We start from the raw sequence: 27,040 nt of genomic DNA on the forward strand, positions 1-27,040 counted from the left end.
TGCAGGAATGACATAATCGCGATTTACCTTCAATAAGTATCATAAGTGATCATATTAAAAAAGGCAATCTATGGCCTTAAGCAATCCTCTAGAGTTTGGAATAAAAAGGTAGAAGAAGTATTGCTCAGGTTAGGCTTTCAAAAATCAAAGTTTGAAGCATGTATATTTTTCAAAATAAGCAATAAGTTTATTATAATTATTGCGTTATATGTCGATGATTTTTTAATATTTTCTAATGATAAAACTGAAAAAGTAAAATTAAAAGAACAATTAAAGAAGAATTTTAAGATCAAAGACTTAGGACAAGCCAAAAGATGTTTAGGACTAAATATTGAAAGAGATAGAAAGTCAAAAATAATAAGCATAAATCAGAAGGATTATATTCTAGAACTGCTTGTTAGATTCGGTATGTCAGAAGCAAAATGTACTTCAACTCCCATGGAGGCAGGTTTCAAAATTGATTGTAATGACAAACAAAGTATTAATAATGTACCATACCAGCAATTGATAGGTGCGTTAATGTATTTAGCTGTCAACTCTAGGCCTGACATTGCATTTGTAACCAGTTTTTTAAGTCAATTTAATAGAGAACATACTGATCAGAATTGGAAATCAGCAAAAAGAATTCTAAGATATTTAAAAGGTTCCCTTGACCATTCATTAGTTTATAAAGGGATTGGTGACATTAAAATAACAGGCTATGCAGATGCAGATTGGGCGAATGATGTAATTGATCGCAGGTCATACACAGGCTATGTATTTATGTTTGCAAATGGACCGATATCCTGGGAAGCTCGAAAACAGCGTTCAGTAGCTCTATCAAGTACAGAGGCAGAATATATTGCCCTCTCAGAATCTGCCAAAGAAGCTATTCATTTGAAAGGATTGTTAAATGAGCTAATCAAACTTAATAAACCCATAACTTTATATAATGATAATCAAAGTGCTCAAAAACTAGCGTGCAATCCAGTATTTCATAATAGAACCAAACATATTGATATTAGGTATCATTTTGTCAGAGAAACTCTTGAAAGGAATGAGATTACACTTAAATATATGTCCACTGACAGAATGATAGCTGATATTTTTACCAAGCCTTTAAATGGTACAAAACACACATTTTGTCTTAAAGGTCTAGGCTTAAGCATGCCAAATGTTACACAATAATTTTTTTGCTCACTAGATTAAGCGGGAGTGTTGGATATATGTATAATCTAGCGAGTTCAAATAGCCCGCGCAACCAATTGAGTTAATGTAACTAAGTTGACGACAGTGATTGGCGGCGCTTCAGCGCTAGATATAATTTTTTTTTGCATGTGATTGCGCTAAGAAACTTTGTTAGTTAGTTCGTTCCTTTTCTCTCACTAAGCGACTTCACCTTTTTTGTAACGTTTGTTCCGTTTATCAATAAAATAGTTCTGATATATAGAAGACTCTTTATATATAAAAGAAATAACTAATAACTATTATTGAAAATATTCGATCTTTTTGAAACTGTTGCATTTGTGTTGAGAAAGAAATACAGACAGGTTTCTTTCTTGCACGTGTACCATCATGTCGGAAATATACTTCTCATCTGGTTGTTTTTAAAATATGTTCTGGACGAGAGACTGACATTAATTACTCTGCTTAATTGTGCCGTACACGTAATCATGTATACGTATTATTTAATCTCTTCAAGGGGGCCGAAATATCAACAAATAATGTCTCCTATTAAGGCCTTTTGTAACTAGAATTCAAATGGTAAGTTGTTTATAACATTATAATATTTTGTAACAAAACTTAACACATAACACATAACTTTACATACACACACATGCACAACATATATGTATATACATTTTAATATATTTCAATAATTTCTGTTTCCGTAAATATAATGCAGATTTGTATAATTTGTTGTTTTTCTGTTGCGAAATTAGGTACAGTTTTTTGGAATGTTAATATACTTAATGCAATTTGCAAGTCCAGCAATTCAGTTACATCTGCCGATACGTATATATATCTTTATACCAATTTTATGCATGTAGTAATGAATATTATCTTATTTTATGATTTTTATATGAAATCTTATACTAACGTATCTAAAGAAAAGAGGAATTAAGATTGATATTAAATTAGCACAAATAATTTAATGACTAATTGATTCTTTACCTAAACGGTTAATTAGTTATTTATTGAATAACAATAATATTATTTTATGACTTTGTCATTTTATATTGTTATATTTTTATATTTTATATTATATTTTATTTTATATTATATTTTATATTGTTATACATATATATGATTATAATAAACAATTTTTTACCGGGACTCGCGGACCACGATCACGCATAGCATTTACTTCCCGAACTTCGATTGTATGATCAATTTTGTCAAATACATCTATGATAGAAGTGTGATATGATTTGAAATGTGCTCCGTTTAGTTAGTTTCATTTCAAAGATTCTTCGTCCTAATTAATCCTTTAAAGTGAAAATAGTCAATCGAAATGCATTCTTCATTATACTTTATATACTATTACACTTTTAAAGGAAATTTCAGAATTTATCAAATATTATTAATATTGTTAATATTTTGTTCAAAAAACAATTAATATTGTTTTAAAAAATTTTATTATTTACAAAAAATTGATCTATAATAATTTTATTAATGAAATCAATTGTGTATTGTAGTGATAGAATTAATTAAAATTGCAAAGCATTTGTATAAATGTATGTATAAATGTATCCTCGAGCACATTTATTGGCACATTTATCGAGAAGCCATAAATGTGCTATAAATGTGGTTCAGAATAGGATTTTCACTATAAAGTTGCGCATTTAGACTAAAAATGGCGAGGCGCCTTTAAATATACGCCACTAAATGTGCGCTTAGAATATCGCCACATTTATGTGTCATCTAAAGACACATTTAGAGGCACATTTAGCGATAAATGTGAGCTCAGAATACGAGCCAATATTTTTTTTTCTTTAAATTATAAATATTTGAAATTTTTTAAATTAATTTTATAAAAAAATATGTAACTCGGAAATCAATAAAGATAAAAATCTAAAAAAATTCATGGAAACTACTTTCAATAGATACAAAAACATTTAAAAAATGAAGCAAATCAAAAATGGTCGGAGAAAAAAGTCGTTGATTTGGTATGGAATGCTCCATATATATTTTTTCATATACCTATATTATGTATCATAAAGTTTATTTTAGTCTTTTTAAAATAAAAGATTTTCTGTTTCTAAAGTATGTAATATAATTTTATTATTTACCAAACAATAACTGTGACTTATTTCAATTGCCGTTTATCTTTATATAATTTTTTTAGACGAAATAAGAAGAAAATTAAAGTTTGTAAAATTGATCTGCAATTACACAGTTCACCAAAACGAACTTCTCAATAAAAAATGAAATTGTTTCCCGTAATCTTTATGATGCTGGATACGATTCAAAATTGTTCCCTCTTCCAAATTACTCCCTATAATATCTTAAAATATATTTAAATATTCTTTTTTTGCAACTTTAACTATATATAAATTTCAAATCATAACGTGATGGAGCAATTATGAAGAATGGGATTATATATTCAGTATTAAAAACACTACGGTTCATTTTCTTCTTGTATTATTTTTTTTTATTGTGAACCATATATTATTAACTTGTATTAGACTTGTAGAAGATTTCCTGTTTTATTTTTGTAAATTACAAATATCTGAAACATTAACTGATAAAATAATATAACAAGACGCAAGTAAAAAATGTATATTATTAAATTGCGAATTTGTCATATCTATTGTCTTGTCAACCTAACAATACGACTGTGATATTTGACGGTGACAATGCTGTGACATGTGTGTTTTTATAACATAACGCATTGTTGTATATATTGTATAGTTTTTATATAGTTTCTCGATACGAAAAACGAGAAAATTGACATTTTTTTCCCGCCGCATCAACCGATTAATAAATATAGCAAACATTTGCGTAATGAATGATCGAGCATGCATTTAATATCGCATAATCGTATAACTCATTGTAATCGGACACATTCATAAATATCACAATAACAGTTTCATACATATAACGGCATTTTAATTATTCAAAAAATGTATGTAATTTCAACAAATCTTGAACGGATCGCACAACAAATGACATGACAGTTTCACACAAGACGTGTATTTATTTCAGATAATACCACTGCAATACTTCTCATTATTTTAAGAAACACCCTGTATATGTAGTGAATTATATAATATAGCAATAATTTTTATTTAATTAGCGCAACTTTTTAATAACATTATTTTTGTAAGAAATTAAAATAAATATTTTGTACAACTGTTTTCGATTAAAATATTTGTATAATTTTTTATTTTTTGTTGCAGTATTCTGTACGCAGTTGCATGTTGCAAATTACATAAATTTTTTTTAAACAATTATCTACAAAAATATGTATATGCTTATCATATAAGAATGTGCAATTAGAAATAATAGGTTCCATTTAAGAAATTGAAGGTGACCTCTATGTGATATTTAAACAACTATCCAACGTCAAATCGATGTCACCATCTTATGTTCCCCTCAAGGTCAAAAAACTTTTGTATGAAACATTTTTCTTTATGACCGCTCCCTGCAAAATTACGAAGGGTGATAGATTAAAATTGGACATTCTGTATGTATATATATATATATACATATATATATATATATATATGTATATATATATTATAACCGATAAATTTTCATTCGATTTAATAATTATCGTTATTTCGCGGAACTTCCCTCGGCACGATCTCTCGGTGCATTCGGGTGCTCGGGCGTGCGGGTTAAATTACTAAAGTCTATCCGACCGGAATGGGCGCCAGGCACGGGAGCCGTGCCGCTACTCCCTGAGACTCCGCGACGCGGTCGCCGCGTCCGTCTCGAATCCGGCACGCCCGATTCAATGCCCGCTAAGAGATCGCGACGATCCAAGGCGCGGCAGCTCGGCCGACAGCAGGGGTTCGGATTGCGACAGCGTAAGAAGGAGAAGAACGGGGCGATTCAGATGGGTTTTCATGAGTATATTTGCTTAAATCAGAGAACGTATTAAATAAAAAAGCGTATTAACGACAGAGTACTAATAACAAAAAAAAACGAACAAATAAATTCAGTATATCGTATGACGACACGGACACTCGGTCGACAGCGGAGACCGGTGAATATAATTTTACAGAATAACCGGATCCGAGTTGCATCGGAATTTTCGCATACGGAAGTCGTCGTATTAGAACTATGCGGAAGTCGCTCGCGCCGCCCGAAATTCGATACTATAAACGTACGGTCACGCGCCGGGACATTAATGTACCCGCGCCGCGCACGTGATCCGCTCCTTCGGCTACTCGCGTGAGTATCGAATCCGGGACTTCTCGCTCGCGCCGATTATTCCCGAACGGAGGGTCAGGACCTTCTCGTATACCGCCCTTCGCTCATTATAAATTAACCGCAACAAAATACCCGCGCTAAGTACGACGTTACGAGCTCACCGATCTTATTAATTATACCCGACAGCTAACGAGAACGTATACTCGCGATACACAAACGAATCGGACCAAATTTTACATCGCCGAGCTCGGACTGTGGGCTCGCCGAAAAGAGAGAGATTTTCGCGTAATAAGGGGTTCGAGCGAGTCGTCCTCCGGTGGCCGTCACACAAGACCTCCCGAGAATCTATGACGTGGCGTCGGCCGCCATTTCGGCAATTATTTCGGCAACTACTTTGACTCGGCTCTATTTCGCCGGTGCGACTCGCTCGAACAATCTACCTTCTACATGGGTCGGGGATGGCGACGACGTCTCACCAGCTTCGTCCTTCGCAACGTCACTCTCGCTTCTTTCTCTTTCTGCGCTTCGCTCTTTTCCGTCGTCAGGACCTCTACTCACTCGCGCGTCTTGCCCGACAGTGACGAGTGGAAGTCTCGCCGGAGACACGCTGGCGCCGTATCGCCGAACTAGGCCGCTCGGGGCGCTCCCGTAATCAGGGCCGTGAGGCGGCCCGGAGGATCCCCGCGGTCGTTGTGGCGGCTCATCGCTTCCGCGCTCTTTTCTTTCCGGACGTTCCTCCATTCCCGTAGGATACGGGCGGGAAAATCTGGCGGCAGCTTACGGGGGGCCCGATTCCGGCCGCCTCGGACACCGGATGTCGTCCGCCGCGAGTCTTCAATCGATCGTGGATCGCATCCGGGTCCGGGCGCCGGGCATGCCATCGGGTCCCTTGCCGTAACTCCGTGGCGGGGCTCCTGCGCACTTCTCGCGCGGAGTGGCCTTCCCCTTTTCCTCAGCTCTCGATCCCTAGGGAAGAGGAGATGGATATTAATTTTACGCGGCATCTACTGTCCCGAAAAGTATTTACAGTCGTGATATTTCAATCGCGGTCTCACCGAGCGTGTTCCGTAAGGCGTGGCCTCCCCTCGTCCTGTTTCCTTCCTTTTGCCGCTTTTTCGTCCGGATGAGATGTCGTCGCTTCTCCCTCGACCTTCGCTAATTTCGCCAACCGCTGCCGCAGCAATCGCAACAGCTACGGCAGCACGCAATCGCAACGCGCAGCGGCGGAATCGCGTCCGATTCCGCGCTCGAATCGCTCTCTCTCTTTCTTATTTTAGAGAGAGCAGAGGTCCCAAAATCACCCCCCCGGTCGGGTCTCGCGACCCTTGTGACGGACAAGTTCACCAAATGAAACTGTCACGTCACAATATATATACATACAGAATGTCCAATTTTAATCTATCACCCCTCGTAATTTTGCAGGGAGCGGTCATAAAGAAAAATGTTTCATACAAAAGTTTTTTGACCTTGAGGGGAACATAAGATGGTATATATATATATATGTATATAGATAATCGTTTGAAGATCACATAGAGGTAACCTTCAATTTCTTAGATGGAATCAATTATTTCTAATTGCATATTCTTGTATGATAAGTATATGCATTTTTTTGTAGATAATTGTTTAAAAAAAATTTATGTAATTTGCAACATGCAACTGCGTACTTTTTCTTAAAAGCAACTACGTGTTTTTTTACATCAATTATGATTTGTCTCATTATTCCATCCATAAAAGTATTAAAGTAAGATAACCGAAAACTGAATATTTTACAAGATATTTTACATTTAACGTCAAAAAAGCTTACAAAACGAGCCTACAAAAAATGTTCTAGGACCTATATAGGCCTTAATTTTTGCAATCAAAGTTTGAACGTTTTTCGCGAAAATTAAGGCCTTTATAAAGCCTTAAACATTTTCTGTGGGCGCGTTTTAAAGGTCTCTTCAAGGCCTACAAAAGGAACCCAAAGAAAATATTCTAGGATTTATACAGGCCTTAATATTTGAATTCAAAGTTTAAACGTTTTGGCGAAAATTAAGGCCTGTGTAAGTCGTAGAACATTTTCTGTGAGCGCGTTTTAAAGATCTCTTAAAGGCCTATAAAATGAGCCCGAAGAAAATGATCTACGAGTTACACGTCTTAATTTTTGAATTAAAAGTTTAAACGTTTATAACAAAATAAATCAATATTTTGAAATAAGCATAATAATTAGACAATTTCAAGGATATTAAGCAAAATTCACGTCTCACGGCGAACATCTTGGATTTGTGACAACTGTCAAACAGTGCGGACGTGTTTGAGACAGCTACGTTTTTTATAACGCGGAATAACTCGGAAATAATAAAAGTTAGTGTTCGTCAAGAGTTAGTGTTTCCTCGCGCGATTATTCGACATCGGGACAATCTATCAACATCGCGGATAAATCAGTGACACGATCATCGATATATGCGAGAATCGACTTTACATCTTCTTTTTAATAATGGATTTAAAGAGCGCCAAAAATTATTCGTATATATATTTAAAAAGTACATAGTTAGCAGATTATAATGGTACTAAAAGCACAAGAGCCTACAAACTTCTTGATACAAAATGCGTAAAATTAATATGCGATGTAAGGGTTCCGCGGTGACAAAATTATGATTTTTTATATATTTAAAACACGCCAAAAATTAATCGTATATATATTTCAAGAGTACATACTTAGCAGATTATTATGGTACCAAATCCACAAGAGCCTACAAACTTTTTGATTTAATATACGTAAAATTAATATGCGACGTAAAAGTTACGCTGTGACAAAATTTTGATTTCTAATATATTTAAAGCGCGCCAAAAATTATCCGTATATACATCTCAAGAATACAAGGTTGGCAAATAAATATGGTACCAAAAGCACAAAAGCTTAAAAACTTTTTTATTTAATATACTTATATAACTAATATGCGACCTATGCGGCCAGCGGCTGAAAAATTTTAATTTTTAATATATAAAAAGTGCTAAAAATTGATCTTTTATATATTTTAACAGTACATTTCCTGCACATTATGATGGTAACATTAGCATACCAGCCTACAAACTTTTTGATATGATATGCGTAATATAATTGCGCGCCGTATGGGAATCGCGGCTTAGAAGTTTTAATTTTAAATATTCTAAAACGAGCCAAAAATTATTCTTTCATATATTTTAACAGTACATTGTCTACACATTATGATGGTACCATCAGAATACCAGCCTACAAACTTTTTGATATGATATGCGTAATATAATTGCGCGCCGTATGGGAATCGCGGCTTAGAAGTTTTAATTTGCAATATTTCAAAACGCGCCAAAAATTATTCTTTCATATATTTTAACAGTACATTGTCTACACATTATGATGGTACCATCAGAATATCAGCCTACAAACTTTTTAATATGATATGCGTAATATAATTTTGCGCCGTATGGGTATCGCGGCTTAGAAGTTTTAATTTGCAATATTTTAAAACTCGCCAAATATTATTCTTTCATATATTATAACAGTACATTGTCTACACATTATGATGGCTTAGAAATTTTAATTTTTAATATTTTAAAACGCGCCAAAAATTATTCTTTCATATATTTTAACAGTACATTGTCTACACATTATGATGGTACCATCAGAATACCAGCCTACAAACTATATGATATAATATGCGGAATATAATTGTGCGCCGTATGGGAATCGCGGCTTAGAAGTTTTAATTTGCAATATTTTAAAACGCGCCAAAAATTATTCTTTTATATATATTAACAGCACATTGTCTACAAATCATGACTGTACCATCAGAATACCAGCCTACAAACTTTTTGATATGATATGCGTAATATAATTTTGCGCCGTATGGGTATCGCGGCTTAATAATTTTAAATTTCATTAATTTAAAACGCGCCAAAAATTATTCTTTCATATATTTTAACAGTACATTGTCTACACATTATGATGGTACCATCAGAATATCAGCCTACAAACTTTTTAATATGATATGCGTAATATAATTTTGCGCCGTATGGGAATCGCGGCTTAGAAGTTTTAATTTGCAATATTTTAAAACGCGCCAAAAATTATTCTTTCATATATTTTTACAGTACATTGTCTACACATTATGATGGTACCATCAGAATATCAGCTTACAAACTTTTTAATATGATATGCGTAATATAATTTTGCGCCGTATGGGAATCGCGGCTTAAAAGTTTTAATTTACAATACTTTAAAACGCGCCAAAAATTATTCTTTCATATATTTTTACAGTACATTGTCTACAAATTATGATGGTACCATCAGAATACCAGCCTACAAACTTTTTGATCTAAAATACGTAAAATGAATCCGCGCCGTATGGGAATCGCGGCTTAATAATTTTAAATTTCATTAATTTAAAACGCGCCAAAAATTATTCTTTCATATATTTTTACAGTACATTGTCTACACATTATGATGGCTTAGAAATTTTAATTTTTAATATTTTAAAACGCGCCAAAAATTATTCTTTCATATATTTTAACAGTACATTGTCTACACATTATGATGGTACCATCAGAATACCAGCCTACAAACTATATGATATAATATGCGGAATATAATTGTGCGCCGTATGGGTATCGCGGCTTAATAATTTTAAATTTCATTAATTTGAAACGCGCCAAAAATTATTCTTTCATATATTTTAACAGTACATTGTCTACACATTATGATGGTACCATCAGAATACCAGCCTACAAACTTTTTGATATGATATGCGTAATATAATTTTGCGCCGTATGGTTATCGCGGCTTAATAATTTTAAATTTCATTAATTTAAAACGCGCCAAAAATTATTCTTTCATATATTATAACAGCACATTGTCTACACATCATGACTGTACCATCAGAATACCAGCCTACAAACTTTTTGATATGATATGCGTAATATAATTTTGAGCCGTATGGGTATCGCGGCTTAATAATTTTAAATTTCATTAATTTAAAACGCGCCAAAAATTATTCATTCATATATTTTAACAGTACATTGTCTACACATTATGACTGTACCATCAGAATACCAGCCTACAAACTTTTTGATATGATATGCGTAATATAATTGAGCGCCGTATGGGAATCGCGGCTTAGAAGTTTTAATTTGCAATACTTTAAAACGCGCCAAAAATTATTCTTTCATATATTTTAACAGCACATTGTCTACACATCATGACTGTACCATCAGAATACCAGCCTACAAACTTTTTGATATGATATGCGGAATATAATTGCGCGCCGTATGGGAATCGCGGCTTATAAGTTTTAATTTTCAATATTTTAAAACGCACCAAAAATTATTCTTTCATATATTTTAACAGTACATTGTCTACACATTATGACTACCATCAGAATACCAGCCTACATACTTTTTGATATGATATGCGTAATATAATTGCGCGCCGTATGGTAATCGCGGCTTAGAAGTTTTAATTTCATTAATTTAAAACGCGCCAAAAATTATTCTTTCATATATTTTAACAGTACATTGTCTACACATTATGATGGTACCATCAGAATACCAGCCTACAAACTTTTTGATATGATATGCGTAATATAATTGCGCGCCGTATGGGAATCGCGGCTTAGAAGTTTTAATTTGCAATATTTTAAAACGCGCCAAAAATTATTCTTTCATATATTTTAACAGCACATTGTCTACACATCATGACTGTAACATCAGAATACCAGCCTACAAACTTTTTGATATGATATGCGTAATATAATTTTGCGCCGTATGGATATCGCGGCTTAATAATTTTAAATTTCATTAATTTAAAACGCGCCAAAAATTATTCTTTCATATATTTTAACAGTACATTGTCCACACATTATGATGGTACCATCAGAATACCAGCCTACAAACTTTTTGATATGATATGCGTAATATAATTGCGCGCCGTATGGGAATCGCGACTTAGAAGTTTTAATTTGCAATATTTTAAAACGCGCCAAATATTATTCTTTCATATATTATAACAGTACATTGTCTGCACATTATGATGGCTTAGAAATTTTAATTTTTAATATTTTAAAACGCGCCAAAAATTATTCTTTCATATATTTTAACAGTACATTGTCTACACATTATGATGGTACCATCAGAATACCAGCCTACAAACTTTTTGGTATAATATGCGGAATATAATTGTGCGCCGTATGGGAATCGCGGCATAGAAGTTTTAATTTTCAATATTTTAACCGTGCCAAAAATAATTCTTTCATATATTTTAACAGTACATTGTCTACACATTATGACTGTACCATCAGTATACCAGCCTACAAACTTTTTGATATGATATGCGGAATATAATTGCGCGCCGTATGGGAATCGCGGCTTATAAGTTTTAATTTTCAATATTTTAAAACGCACCAAAAATTATTCTTTCATATATTTTAACAGTACATTGTCTACACATTATGACTACCATCAGAATACCAGCCTACATACTTTTTGATATGATATGCGTAATATAATTGCGCGCCGTATGGTAATCGCGGCTTAGAAGTTTTAATTTCATTAATTTAAAACGCGCCAAAAATTATTCTTTCATATATTTTAACAGTACATTGTCTACACATTATGATGGTACCATCAGAATACCAGCCTACAAACTTTTTGATATGATATGCGTAATATAATTTTGCGCCGTATGGGTATCGCGGCTTAATAATTTTAAATTTCATTAATTTAAAACGCGCCAATAATTATTCTTTCATATATTTTAACAGTACATTGTCTACACATTATGACTGTACCATCAGAATACCAGCCTACAAACTTTTTGATATGATATGCGTAATATAATTACGCGCCGTATGGGAATCGCGGCTTAGAAGTTTTAATTTGCAATATTTTAAAACGCGCCAAAAATTATTCTTTCATATATTTTAACAGTGCATTGTCTACACATTATGATGGTACCATCAGAATACCAGCCTACAAACTATATGATATAATATGCGGAATAAAATTGTGCGCCGTATGGGAATCGCGGCATAGAAGTTTTAATTTTCAATATTTTAACCGTGCCAAAAATAATTCTTTCATATATTTTAACAGTACATTGTCTACACATTATGACTGTACCATCAGAATACCAGCCTTTTTGATATGATATGCGGAATATAATTGCGCGCCGTATGGGAATCGCGGCTTAGAAGTTTTAATTTGCAATATTTTAAAACGCGCCAAAAATTATTCTTTTATATATATTAACAGTACATAGTCTACAAATCATGACTGTACCATCAGAATACCAGCCTACAAACTTTTTGATATGATATGCGTAATATAATTTTGCGCCGTATGGGTATCGCGGCTTAATAATTTTAAATTTCATTAATTTAAAAAGCGCCAAAAATTATTGTTTCATATATTTTAACAGTACATTGTCTACACATTATGATGGTACCATCAGAATATCAGCCTACAAACTTTTTAATATGATATGCGTATTATAATTTTGCGCCGTATGGGTATCGCGGCTTAGAAGTTTTAATTTTCAATATTTTAAAACGCGCCAAAAATAATTCTTTCATATATTTTAACAGTACATAGTCTACACATTATGACTGTACCATCAGAATACCAGCCTACAAACATTTTGATATGCTATGCGTAATAGAATTGCGCGCCGTATGGGAATCGCGGCTTAGAAGTTTTAATTTGCAATATTTTAAAACGCGCCAAAAATTATTCTTTCATATATTTTAACAGCACATTGTCTACACATCATGACTGTACCATCAGAATACCAGCCTACAAACTTTTTGATATGATATGCGTAATATAATTTTGCGCCGTATGGGTATCGCGGCTTAATAATTTTAAATTTCATTAATTCAAAACGCGCCAAAAATTATTCTTTCATATATTTTAACAGTACATTGTCCACACATTATGATGGTACCATCAGAATACCAGCCTACAAACTTTTTGATATGATATGCGTAATATAATTGCGCGCCGTATGGGAATCGCGACTTAGAAGTTTTAATTTGCAATATTTTAAAACGCGCCAAATATTATTCTTTCATATATTATAACAGTACATTGTCTGCATATTATGATGGCTTAGAAATTTTAATTTTTAATATTTTAAAACGCGCAAAAAATTATTCTTTCATATATTTTAACAGTACATTGTCTACACATTATGATGGTACCATCAGAATACCAGCCTACAAACTTTTTGGTATAATATGCGGAATATAATTGTGCGCCGTATGGGAATCGCGGCATAGAAGTTTTAATTTTCAATATTTTAACCGTGCCAAAAATAATTCTTTCATATATTTTAACAGTACATTGTCTACACATTATGACTGTACCATCAGTATACCAGCCTACAAACTTTTTGATATGATAAGCGTAATATAATTTTGAGCCGTATGGGTATCGCGGCTTAATAATTTTAAATTTCATTAATTTAAAACGCGCCAAAAATTATTCTTTCATATATTTTAACAGTAAATTGTCTACACCTTATGACTGCACCATCAGAATACCAGCCTACAAACATTTTGATATGATATGCGTAATAGAATTGCGCGCCGTATGGGAATCGCGGCTTAGAAGTTTTAATTTGCAATATTTTAAAACGCGCCAAAAATTATTCTTTCATATATTTTAACAGTACATTGTCTACACATTATGACTGTACCATCAGAATACCAGCCTACAAACTTTTTGATATGATATGCGTAATATAATTGAGCGCCGTATGGGAATCGCGGCTTAGAAGTTTTAATTTGCAATACTTTAAAACGCGCCAAAAATTATTCTTTCATATATTTTAACAGTACATTGTCTACACATTATGATGGTACCATCAGAATACCAGCCAACAAACTATATGATATAATATGCGGAATATAATTGTGCGCCGTATGGGAATCGCGGCTTAGAAGTTTTAATTTGCAATATTTTAAAACGCGCCAAAAATTATTCTTTCATATATTTTAACAGCACATTGTCTACACATCATGACTGTACCATCAGAATACCAGCCTACAAACTTTTTGATATGATATGCGTAATATAATTTTGCGCCGTATGGATATCGCGGCTTAATAATTTTAAATTACATTAATTTAAAACGCGCCAAAAATTATTCTTTCATATATTTTAACAGTACATTGTCCACACATTATGATGGTACCATCAGAATACCAGCCTACAAACTTTTTGATATGATATGCGTAATATAATTGCGCGCCGTATGGGAATCGCGGCTTAGAAGTTTTAATTTGCAATATTTTAAAACGCGCCAAAAATTATTCTTTCATATATTTTAACAGCACATTGTCTACACATCATGACTGTACCATCAGAATACCAGCCTACAAACTTTTTGATATGATATGCGTAATATAATTTTGCGCCGTATGGGTATCGCGGCTTAATAATTTTAAATTTCATTAATTTAAAACGCGCCAAAAATTATTCTTTCATATATTTTAACAGTACATTGTCCACACATTATGATGGTACCATCAGAATACCAGCCTACAAACTTTTTGATATGATATGCGTAATATAATTGCGCGCCGTATGGGAATCGCGACTTAGAAGTTTTAATTTGCAATATTTTAAAACGCGCCAAATATTATTCTTTCATATATTATAACAGTACATTGTCTGCATATTATGATGGCTTAGAAATTTTAATTTTTAATATTTTAAAACGCGCAAAAAATTATTCTTTCATATATTTTAACAGTACATTGTCTACACATTATGATGGTACCATCAGAATACCAGCCTACAAACTTTTTGGTATAATATGCGGAATATAATTGTGCGCCGTATGGGAATCGCGGCATAGAAGTTTTAATTTTCAATATTTTAACCGTGCCAAAAATAATTCTTTCATATATTTTAACAGTACATTGTCTACACATTATGACTGTACCATCAGAATACCAGCCTACAACCTTTTTGATATGATATGCGGAATATAATTGCGCGCCGTATGGGAATCGCGGCTTAGAAGTTTTAATTTGCAATATTTTAAAACGCGCCAAAAATTATTCTTTTATATATATTAACAGCACATTGTCTACAAATCATGACTGTACCATCAGAATACCAGCCTACAAACTTTTTGATATGATATGCGTAATATAATTTTGCGCCGTATGGGTATCGCGGCTTAATAATTTTAAATTTCATTAATTTAAAAAGCGCCAAAAATTATTCTTTCATATATTTTAACAGTACATTGTCTACACATTATGATGGTACCATCAGAATATCAGCCTACAAACTTTTTAATATGATATGCGTATTATAATTTTGCGCCGTATGGGTATCGCGGCTTAGAAGTTTTAATTTTCAATATTTTAAAACGCGCCAAAAATAATTCTTTCATATATTTTAACAGTACATAGTCTACACATTATGACTGTACCATCAGAATACCAGCCTACAAACATTTTGATATGCTATGCGTAATAGAATTGCGCGCCGTATGGGAATCGCGGCTTAGAAGTTTTAATTTGCAATATTTTAAAACGCGCCAAAAATTATTCTTTCATATATTTTAACAGCACATTGTCTACACATCATGACTGTACCATCAGAATACCAGCCTACAAACTTTTTGATATGATATGCGTAATATAATTTTGAGCCGTATGGGTATCGCGGCTTAATAATTTTAAATTTCATTAATTTAAAACGCGCCAAAAATTATTCATTCATATATTTTAACAGTACATTGTCTACACATTATGACTGTACCATCAGAATACCAGCCTACAAACTTTTTGATATGATATGCGTAATATAATTGAGCGCCGTATGGGAATCGCGGCTTAGAAGTTTTAATTTGCAATACTTTAAAACGCGCCAAAAATTATTCTTTCATATATTTTAACAGCACATTGTCTACACATCATGACTGTACCATCAGAATACCAGCCTACAAACTTTTTGATATGATATGCGGAATATAATTGCGCGCCGTATGGGAATCGCGGCTTATAAGTTTTAATTTTCAATATTTTAAAACGCACCAAAAATTATTCTTTCATATATTTTAACAGTACATTGTCTACACATTATGACTACCATCAGAATACCAGCCTACATACTTTTTGATATGATATGCGTAATATAATTGCGCGCCGTATGGTAATCGCGGCTTAGAAGTTTTAATTTCATTAATTTAAAACGCGCCAAAAATTATTCTTTCATATATTTTAACAGTACATTGTCTACACATTATGATGGTACCATCAGAATACCAGCCTACAAACTTTTTGATATGATATGCGTAATATAATTGCGCGCCGTATGGGAATCGCGGCTTAGAAGTTTTAATTTGCAATATTTTAAAACGCGCCAAAAATTATTCTTTCATATATTTTAACAGCACATTGTCTACACATCATGACTGTAACATCAGAATACCAGCCTACAAACTTTTTGATATGATATGCGTAATATAATTTTGCGCCGTATGGGTATCGCGGCTTAATAATTTTAAATTTCATTAATTTAAAACGCGCCAAAAATTATTCTTTCATATATTTTAACAGTACATTGTCTACACATTATGACTGTACCATCAGAATACCAGCCTACAAACTTTTTGATATGATATGCGTAATATAATTTTGCGCCGTATGGATATCGCGGCTTAATAATTTTAAATTTCATTAATTTAAAACGCGCCAAAAATTATTCTTTCATATATTTTAACAGTACATTGTCCACACATTATGATGGTACCATCAGAATACCAGCCTACAAACTTTTTGATATGATATGCGTAATATAATTGCGCGCCGTATGGGAATCGCGACTTAGAAGTTTTAATTTGCAATATTTTAAAACGCGCCAAATATTATTCTTTCATATATTATAACAGTACATTGTCTGCACATTATGATGGCTTAGAAATTTTAATTTTTAATATTTTAAAACGCGCCAAAAATTATTCTTTCATATATTTTAACAGTACATTGTCTACACATTATGATGGTACCATCAGAATACCAGCCTACAAACTTTTTGGTATAATATGCGGAATATAATTGTGCGCCGTATGGGAATCGCGGCATAGAAGTTTTAATTTTCAATATTTTAACCGTGCCAAAAATAATTCTTTCATATATTTTAACAGTACATTGTCTACACATTATGACTGTACCATCAGTATACCAGCCTACAAACTTTTTGATATGATATGCGGAATATAATTGCGCGCCGTATGGGAATCGCGGCTTATAAGTTTTAATTTTCAATATTTTAAAACGCACCAAAAATTATTCTTTCATATATTTTAACAGTACATTGTCTACACATTATGACTACCATCAGAATACCAGCCTACATACTTTTTGATATGATATGCGTAATATAATTGCGCGCCGTATGGTAATCGCGGCTTAGAAGTTTTAATTTCATTAATTTAAAACGCGCCAAAAATTATTCTTTCATATATTTTAACAGTACATTGTCTACACATTATGATGGTACCATCAGAATACCAGCCTACAAACTTTTTGATATGATATGCGTAATATAATTTTGCGCCGTATGGGTATCGCGGCTTAATAATTTTAAATTTCATTAATTTAAAACGCGCCAATAATTATTCTTTCATATATTTTAACAGTACATTGTCTACACATTATGACTGTACCATCAGAATACCAGCCTACAAACTTTTTGATATGATATGCGTAATATAATTACGCGCCGTATGGGAATCGCGGCTTAGAAGTTTTAATTTGCAATATTTTAAAACGCGCCAAAAATTATTCTTTCATATATTTTAACAGTGCATTGTCTACACATTATGATGGTACCATCAGAATACCAGCCTACAAACTATATGATATAATATGCGGAATAAAATTGTGCGCCGTATGGGAATCGCGGCATAGAAGTTTTAATTTTCAATATTTTAACCGTGCCAAAAATAATTCTTTCATATATTTTAACAGTACATTGTCTACACATTATGACTGTACCATCAGAATACCAGCCTTTTTGATATGATATGCGGAATATAATTGCGCGCCGTATGGGAATCGCGGCTTAGAAGTTTTAATTTGCAATATTTTAAAACGCGCCAAAAATTATTCTTTTATATATATTAACAGCACATTGTCTACAAATCATGACTGTACCATCAGAATACCAGCCTACAAACTTTTTGATATGATATGCGTAATATAATTTTGCGCCGTATGGGTATCGCGGCTTAATAATTTTAAATTTCATTAATTTAAAAAGCGCCAAAAATTATTGTTTCATATATTTTAACAGTACATTGTCTACACATTATGATGGTACCATCAGAATATCAGCCTACAAACTTTTTAATATGATATGCGTATTATAATTTTGCGCCGTATGGGTATCGCGGCTTAGAAGTTTTAATTTTCAATATTTTAAAACGCGCCAAAAATAATTCTTTCATATATTTTAACAGTACATAGTCTACACATTATGACTGTACCATCAGAATACCAGCCTACAAACATTTTGATATGCTATGCGTAATAGAATTGCGCGCCGTATGGGAATCGCGGCTTAGAAGTTTTAATTTGCAATATTTTAAAACGCGCCAAAAATTATTCTTTCATATATTTTAACAGCACATTGTCTACACATCATGACTGTACCATCAGAATACCAGCCTACAAACTTTTTGATATGATATGCGTAATATAATTTTGCGCCGTATGGGTATCGCGGCTTAATAATTTTAAATTTCATTAATTCAAAACGCGCCAAAAATTATTCTTTCATATATTTTAACAGTACATTGTCCACACATTATGATGGTACCATCAGAATACCAGCCTACAAACTTTTTGATATGATATGCGTAATATAATTGCGCGCCGTATGGGAATCGCGACTTAGAAGTTTTAATTTGCAATATTTTAAAACGCGCCAAATATTATTCTTTCATATATTATAACAGTACATTGTCTGCATATTATGATGGCTTAGAAGTTTTAATTTTCAATATTTTAAAACGCGCCAAAAATAATTCTTTCATATATTTTAACAGTACATAGTCTACACATTATGACTGTACTATCAGAATACCAGCCTACAAACATTTTGATATGCTATGCGTAATAGAATTGCGCGCCGTATGGGAATCGCGGCTTAGAAGTTTTAATTTGCAATATTTTAAAACGCGCCAAAAATTATTCTTTTATATATATTAACAGCACATTGTCTACAAATCATGACTGTACCATCAGAATATCAGCCTACAAACTTTTTAATATGATATGCGTAATATAATTTTGCGCCGTATGGGAATCGCGGCTTAAAAGTTTTAATTTACTATACTTTAAAACGCGCCAAAAATTATTCTTTCATATATTTTTACAGTACATTGTCTACAAATTATGATGGTACCATCAGAATACCAGCCTACAAACTTTTTGATCTAAAATACGTAAAATGAATCCGCGCCGTATGGGAATCGCGGCTTAATAATTTTAAATTTCATTAATTTAAAACGCGCCAAAAATTATTCTTTCATATATTTTTACAGTACATTGTCTACACATTATGATGGCTTAGAAATTTTAATTTTTAATATTTTAAAACGCGCCAAAAATTATTCTTTCATATATTTTAACAGTACATTGTCTACACATTATGATGGTACCATCAGAATACCAGCCTACAAACTATATGATATAATATGCGGAATATAATTGTGCGCCGTATGGGTATCGCGGCTTAATAATTTTAAATTTCATTAATTTGAAACGCGCCAAAAATTATTCTTTCATATATTTTAACAGTACATTGTCTACACATTATGATGGTACCATCAGAATACCAGCCTACAAACTTTTTGATATGATATGCGTAATATAATTGCGCGCCGTATGGGAATCGCGACTTAGAAGTTTTAATTTGCAATATTTTAAAACGCGCCAAATATTATTCTTTCATATATTATAACAGTACATTGTCTGCACATTATGATGGCTTAGAAATTTTAATTTTTAATATTTTAAAACGCGCCAAAAATTATTCTTTCAAATATTTTAACAGTACATTGTCTACACATTATGATGGTACCATCAGAATACCAGCCTACAAACTTTTTGATATGATATGCGTAATATAATTTTGCGCCGTATGGGTATCGCGGCTTAATAATTTTAAATTTCATTAATTTGAAACGCGCCAAAAATTATTCTTTCATATATTTTAACAGTACATTGTCTACACATTATGATGGTACCATCAGAATACCAGCCTACAAACTTTTTGATATGATATGCGTAATATAATTGCGCGCCGTATGGGAATCGCGGCTTAGAAGTTTTAATTTGCAATATTTTAAAAGGCGCCAAAAATAATTCTTTCATATATTTTAACAGCACATTGTCTACACATCATGACTGTACCATCAGAATACCAGCCTACAAACTTTTTGATATGATATGCGTAATATAATTTTGCGCCGTATGGGTATCGCGGCTTAATAATTTTAAATTTCATTAATTTAAAACGCGCCAAAAATTATTCTTTCATATATTTTAACAGTACATTGTCCACACATTATGATGGTACCATCAGAATACCAGCCTACAAACTTTTTGATATGATATGCGTAATATAATTGCGCGCCGTATGGGAATCGCGACTTAGAAGTTTTAATTTGCAATATTTTAAAACGCGCCAAATATTATTCTTTCATATATTATAACAGTACATTGTCTGCATATTATGATGGCTTAGAAATTTTAATTTTTAATATTTTAAAACGCGCAAAAAATTATTCTTTCATATATTTTAACAGTACATTGTCTACACATTATGATGGTACCATCAGAATACCAGCCTACAAACTTTTTGGTATAATATGCGGAATATAATTGTGCGCCGTATGGGAATCGCGGCATAGAAGTTTTAATTTTCAATATTTTAACCGTGCCAAAAATAATTCTTTCATATATTTTAACAGTACATTGTCTACACATTATGACTGTACCATCAGAATACCAGCCTACAACCTTTTTGATATGATATGCGGAATATAATTGCGCGCCGTATGGGAATCGCGGCTTAGAAGTTTTAATTTGCAATATTTTAAAACGCGCCAAAAATTATTCTTTTATATATATTAACAGCACATTGTCTACAAATCATGACTGTACCATCAGAATACCAGCCTACAAACTTTTTGATATGATATGCGTAATATAATTTTGCGCCGTATGGGTATCGCGGCTTAATAATTTTAAATTTCATTAATTTAAAAAGCGCCAAAAATTATTCTTTCATATATTTTAACAGTACATTGTCTACACATTATGATGGTACCATCAGAATATCAGCCTACAAACTTTTTAATATGATATGCGTATTATAATTTTGCGCCGTATGGGTATCGCGGCTTAGAAGTTTTAATTTTCAATATTTTAAAACGCGCCAAAAATAATTCTTTCATATATTTTAACAGTACATTGTCCACACATTATGATGGTACCATCAGAATACCAGCCTACAAACTTTTTGATATGATATGCGTAATATAATTGCGCGCCGTATGGGAATCGCGACTTAGAAGTTTTAATTTGCAATATTTTAAAACGCGCCAAATATTATTCTTTCATATATTTTAACAGTACATTGTCTACACATTATGACTGTACCATCAGTATACCAGCCTACAAACTTTTTGATATGATAAGCGTAATATAATTTTGAGCCGTATGGGTATCGCGGCTTAATAATTTTAAATTTCATTAATTTAAAACGCGCCAAAAATTATTCTTTCATATATTTTAACAGTAAATTGTCTACACCTTATGACTGCACCATCAGAATACCAGCCTACAAACATTTTGATATGATATGCGTAATAGAATTGCGCGCCGTATGGGAATCGCGGCTTAGAAGTTTTAATTTGCAATATTTTAAAACGCGCCAAAAATTATTCTTTCATATATTTTAACAGTACATTGTCTACACATTATGACTGTACCATCAGAATACCAGCCTACAAACTTTTTGATATGATATGCGTAATATAATTGAGCGCCGTATGGGAATCGCGGCTTAGAAGTTTTAATTTGCAATACTTTAAAACGCGCCAAAAATTATTCTTTCATATATTTTAACAGTACATTGTCTACACATTATGATGGTACCATCAGAATACCAGCCAACAAACTATATGATATAATATGCGGAATATAATTGTGCGCCGTATGGGAATCGCGGCTTAGAAGTTTTAATTTGCAATATTTTAAAACGCGCCAAAAATTATTCTTTCATATATTTTAACAGCACATTGTCTACACATCATGACTGTACCATCAGAATACCAGCCTACAAACTTTTTGATATGATATGCGTAATATAATTTTGCGCCGTATGGATATCGCGGCTTAATAATTTTAAATTTCATTAATTTAAAACGCGCCAAAAATTATTCTTTCATATATTTTAACAGTACATTGTCCACACATTATGATGGTACCATCAGAATACCAGCCTACAAACTTTTTGATATGATATGCGTAATATAATTGCGCGCCGTATGGGAATCGCGGCTTAGAAGTTTTAATTTGCAATATTTTAAAACGCGCCAAAAATTATTCTTTCATATATTTTAACAGTACATTGTCTACACATTATGACTGTACCATCAGAATACCAGCCTACAAACTATATGATATAATATGCGGAATATAATTGTGCGCCGTATGGGAATCGCGGCTTAGAAGTTTTAATTTGCAATATTTTAAAACGCGCCAAAAATTATTCTTTCATATATTTTAACAGCACATTGTCTACACATCATGACTGTACCATCAGAATACCAGCCCACAAACTTTTTGATATGATATGCGTAATATAATTGTGCGCCGTATGGGTATCGCGGCTTAATAATTTTAAATTTCATTAATTTAAAACGCGCCAAAAATTATTCTTTCATATATTTTAACAGTACATTGTCTACACATTATGATGGTACCATCAGAATACCAGCCTACAAACTTTTTGATATAATATGCGGAATATAATTGTGCGCCGTATGGGAATCGTGGCTTAGAAGTTTAAATTTTCAATATTTTAAAACGCGCCAAAAATAATTCTTTCATATATTTTAACAGTACATTGGCTACACATTATGACTGTATTATCAGAATACCAGCCTACAAACTTTTTGATCTAAAATACGTAAAATGAATCCGCGCCGTATGGGAATCGCGGCTTAGAAGTTTTAATTTACAATACTTTAAAACGCGCCAAAAATTATTCTTTCATATATTTTAACAGTACATTGTCTACACATTATGATGGTACCATCAGAATATCAGCCTACAAACTTTTTAATATGATATGTGTAATATAATTTTGCGCCGTATGGAAATCGCGGCTTAGAAGTTTTAATTTGCAATATTTTAAAACGCGCCAAATATTATTCTTTCATATATTTTAACAGTACATTGTCCATACATTATGATGGTACCATCAGAATACCAGCCTACAAACTTTTTGATATGATATGCGTAATATAATTGCGCGCCGTATGGGAATCGCGACTTAGAAGTTTTAATTTGCAATATTTTAAAACGCGCCAAAAATTATTCTTTTATATATATTAACAGCACATTGTCTACAAATCATGACTGTACCATCAGAATAACAGCCTACAAACTTTTTGATATGATATGCGTAATATAATTTTGCGCCGTATGGGTATCGCGGCTTAATAATTTTAAATTTCATTAATTTAAAACGCGCCAAAAATTATTCTTTCATATATTTAACAGTACATTGTCTACACATTATGATGGTACCATCAGAATATCAGCCTACAAACTTTTTAATATGATATGCGTAATATAATTTTGCGCCGTATGGGTATCGCGGCTTAGAAGTTTTAATTTTCAATATTTTAAAACGCGCCAAAAATAATTCTTTCATATATTTTAACAGTACATAGTCTACACATTATGACTGTACCATCAGAATACCAGCCTACAAACATTTTGATATGCTATGCGTAATAGAATTGCGCGCCGTATGGGAATCGCGGCTTAAAAGTTTTAATTTACTATACTTTAAAACGCGCCAAAAATTATTCTTTCATATATTTTTACAGTACATTGTCTACAAATTATGATGGTACCATCAGAATACCAGCCTACAAACTTTTTGATCTAAAATACGTAAAATGAATCCGCGCCGTATGGGAATCGCGGCTTAATAATTTTAAATTTCATTAATTTAAAACGCGCCAAAAATTATTCTTTCATATATTTTTACAGTACATTGTCTACACATTATGATGGCTTAGAAATTTTAATTTTTAATATTTTAAAACGCGCCAAAAATTATTCTTTCATATATTTTAACAGTACATTGTCTACACATTATGATGGTACCATCAGAATACCAGCCTACAAACTATATGATATAATATGCGGAATATAATTGTGCGCCGTATGGGTATCGCGGCTTAATAATTTTAAATTTCATTAATTTGAAACGCGCCAAAAATTATTCTTTCATATATTTTAACAGTACATTGTCTACACATTATGATGGTACCATCAGAATACCAGCCTACAAACTTTTTGATATGATATGCGTAATATAATTTTGCGCCGTATGGTTATCGCGGCTTAATAATTTTAAATTTCATTAATTTAAAACGCGCCAAAAATTATTCTTTCATATATTTTAACAGTACATTGTCTACACATTATGATGGTACCATCAGAATACCAGCCTACAAACTTTTTGATATTAATTGCGTAATATAATTGAGCGCCGTATGGGAATCGCGGCTTAGAAGTTTTAATTTGCAATACTTTAAAACGCGCCAAAAATTATTCTTTCATATATTTTAACAGTACATTGTCTACACATTATGATGGTACCATCAGAATACCAGCCTACAAACTATATGATATAATATGCGGAATATAATTGTGCGCCGTATGGGAATCGCGGCTTAGAAGTTTTAATTTGCAATATTTTAAAACGCGCCAAAAATTATTCTTTCATATATTTTAACAGCACATTGTCTACACATCATGACTGTACCATCAGAATACCAGCCTACAAACTTTTTGATATGATATGCGTAATATAATTTTGCGCCGTATGGGTATCGCGGCTTAATAATTTTAAATTTCATTAATTTAAAACGCGCCAAAAATTATTCTTTCATATATTTTAACAGTACATTGTCTACACATTATGATGGTACCATCAGAATACCAGCCTACAAACTTTTTGGTATAATATGCGGAATATAATTGTGCGCCGTATAGGAATCGCGGCATAGAAATTTTAATTTTTAATATTTTAAAACGGGCCAAAAATAATTCTTTCATATATTTTAACAGTACATTGTCTACACATCATGACTGTACCATCAGAATACCAGCCTACAAACTTTTTGATCTAAAATACGTAAAATGAATCCGCGCCGTATGGGAATCGCGGCTTAGAAGTTTTAATTTACAATACTTTAAAACGCGCCAAAAATTATTCTTTCATATATTTTAACAGTACATTGTCCACACATTATGATGGTACCATCAGAATACCAGCCTACAAACTTTTTGATATGATATGCGTAATATAATTGCGCGCCGTATGGGAATCGCGACTTAGAAGTTTTAATTTGCAATATTTTAAAACGCGCCAAATATTATTCTTTCATATATTATAACAGTACATTGTCTGCACATTATGATGGCTTAGAAATTTTAATTTTTAATATTTTAAAACGCGCCAAAAATTATTCTTTCATATATTTTAACAGTACATTGTCTACACATTATGATGGTACCATCAGAATACCAGCCTACAAACTTTTTGATATGATATGCGTAATATAATTTTGCGCCGTATGGGTATCGCGGCTTAATAATTTTAAATTTCATTAATTTAAAACGCGCCAATAATTATTCTTTCATATATTTTAACAGTACATTGTCTACACATTATGACTGTACCATCAGAATACCAGCCTACAAACTTTTTGATATGATATGCGTAATATAATTGCGCGCCGTATGGGAATCGCGGCTTAGAAGTTTTAATTTGCAATATTTTAAAAGGCGCCAAAAATAATTCTTTCATATATTTTAACAGTACATAGTCTACACATTATGACTGTACCATCAGAATACCAGCCTACAAACATTTTGATATGCTATGCGTAATAGAATTGCGCGCCGTATGGGAATCGCGGCTTAGAAGTTTTAATTTGCAATATTTTAAAACGCGCCAAAAATTATTCTTTTATATATATTAACAGCACATTGTCTACAAATCATGACTGTACCATCAGAATAACAGCCTACAAACTTTTTGATATGATATGCGTAATATAATTTTGCGCCGTATGGGTATCGCGGCTTAATAATTTTAAATTTCATTAATTTAAAACGCGCCAAAAATTATTCTTTCATATATTTAACAGTACATTGTCTACACATTATGATGGTACCATCAGAATATCAGCCTACAAACTTTTTAATATGATATGCGTAATATAATTTTGCGCCGTATGGGTATCGCGGCTTAGAAGTTTTAATTTTCAATATTTTAAAACGCGCCAAAAATAATTCTTTCATATATTTTAACAGTACATAGTCTACAC

The 27,040-nt window shown here is 32.4% G+C and overlaps 1 protein-coding gene across 1 annotated transcript in view; it reads left to right on the forward strand.

The window, feature by feature from the left end:
* The window catches only part of LOC145947118 (very long chain fatty acid elongase AAEL008004-like), a 62,992-nt gene continuing 35,952 nt past the window's right edge, over positions 1–27,040 (forward strand). Inside the window, exon 1 of the mRNA XM_083056896.1 lies at positions 1–55. The gene's annotated coding sequence lies outside the window, so the exon portion shown is untranslated. The remainder of the gene's footprint in view (positions 56–27,040) is intronic.

Source organism: Prenolepis imparis, unplaced genomic scaffold (genome assembly GCF_030444845.1).
Source record: "Prenolepis imparis isolate NDT839.2.m4 unplaced genomic scaffold, iyPreImpa1.0 SCAF_44, whole genome shotgun sequence".
NCBI lineage: Eukaryota > Metazoa > Arthropoda > Insecta > Hymenoptera > Formicidae > Prenolepis > Prenolepis imparis.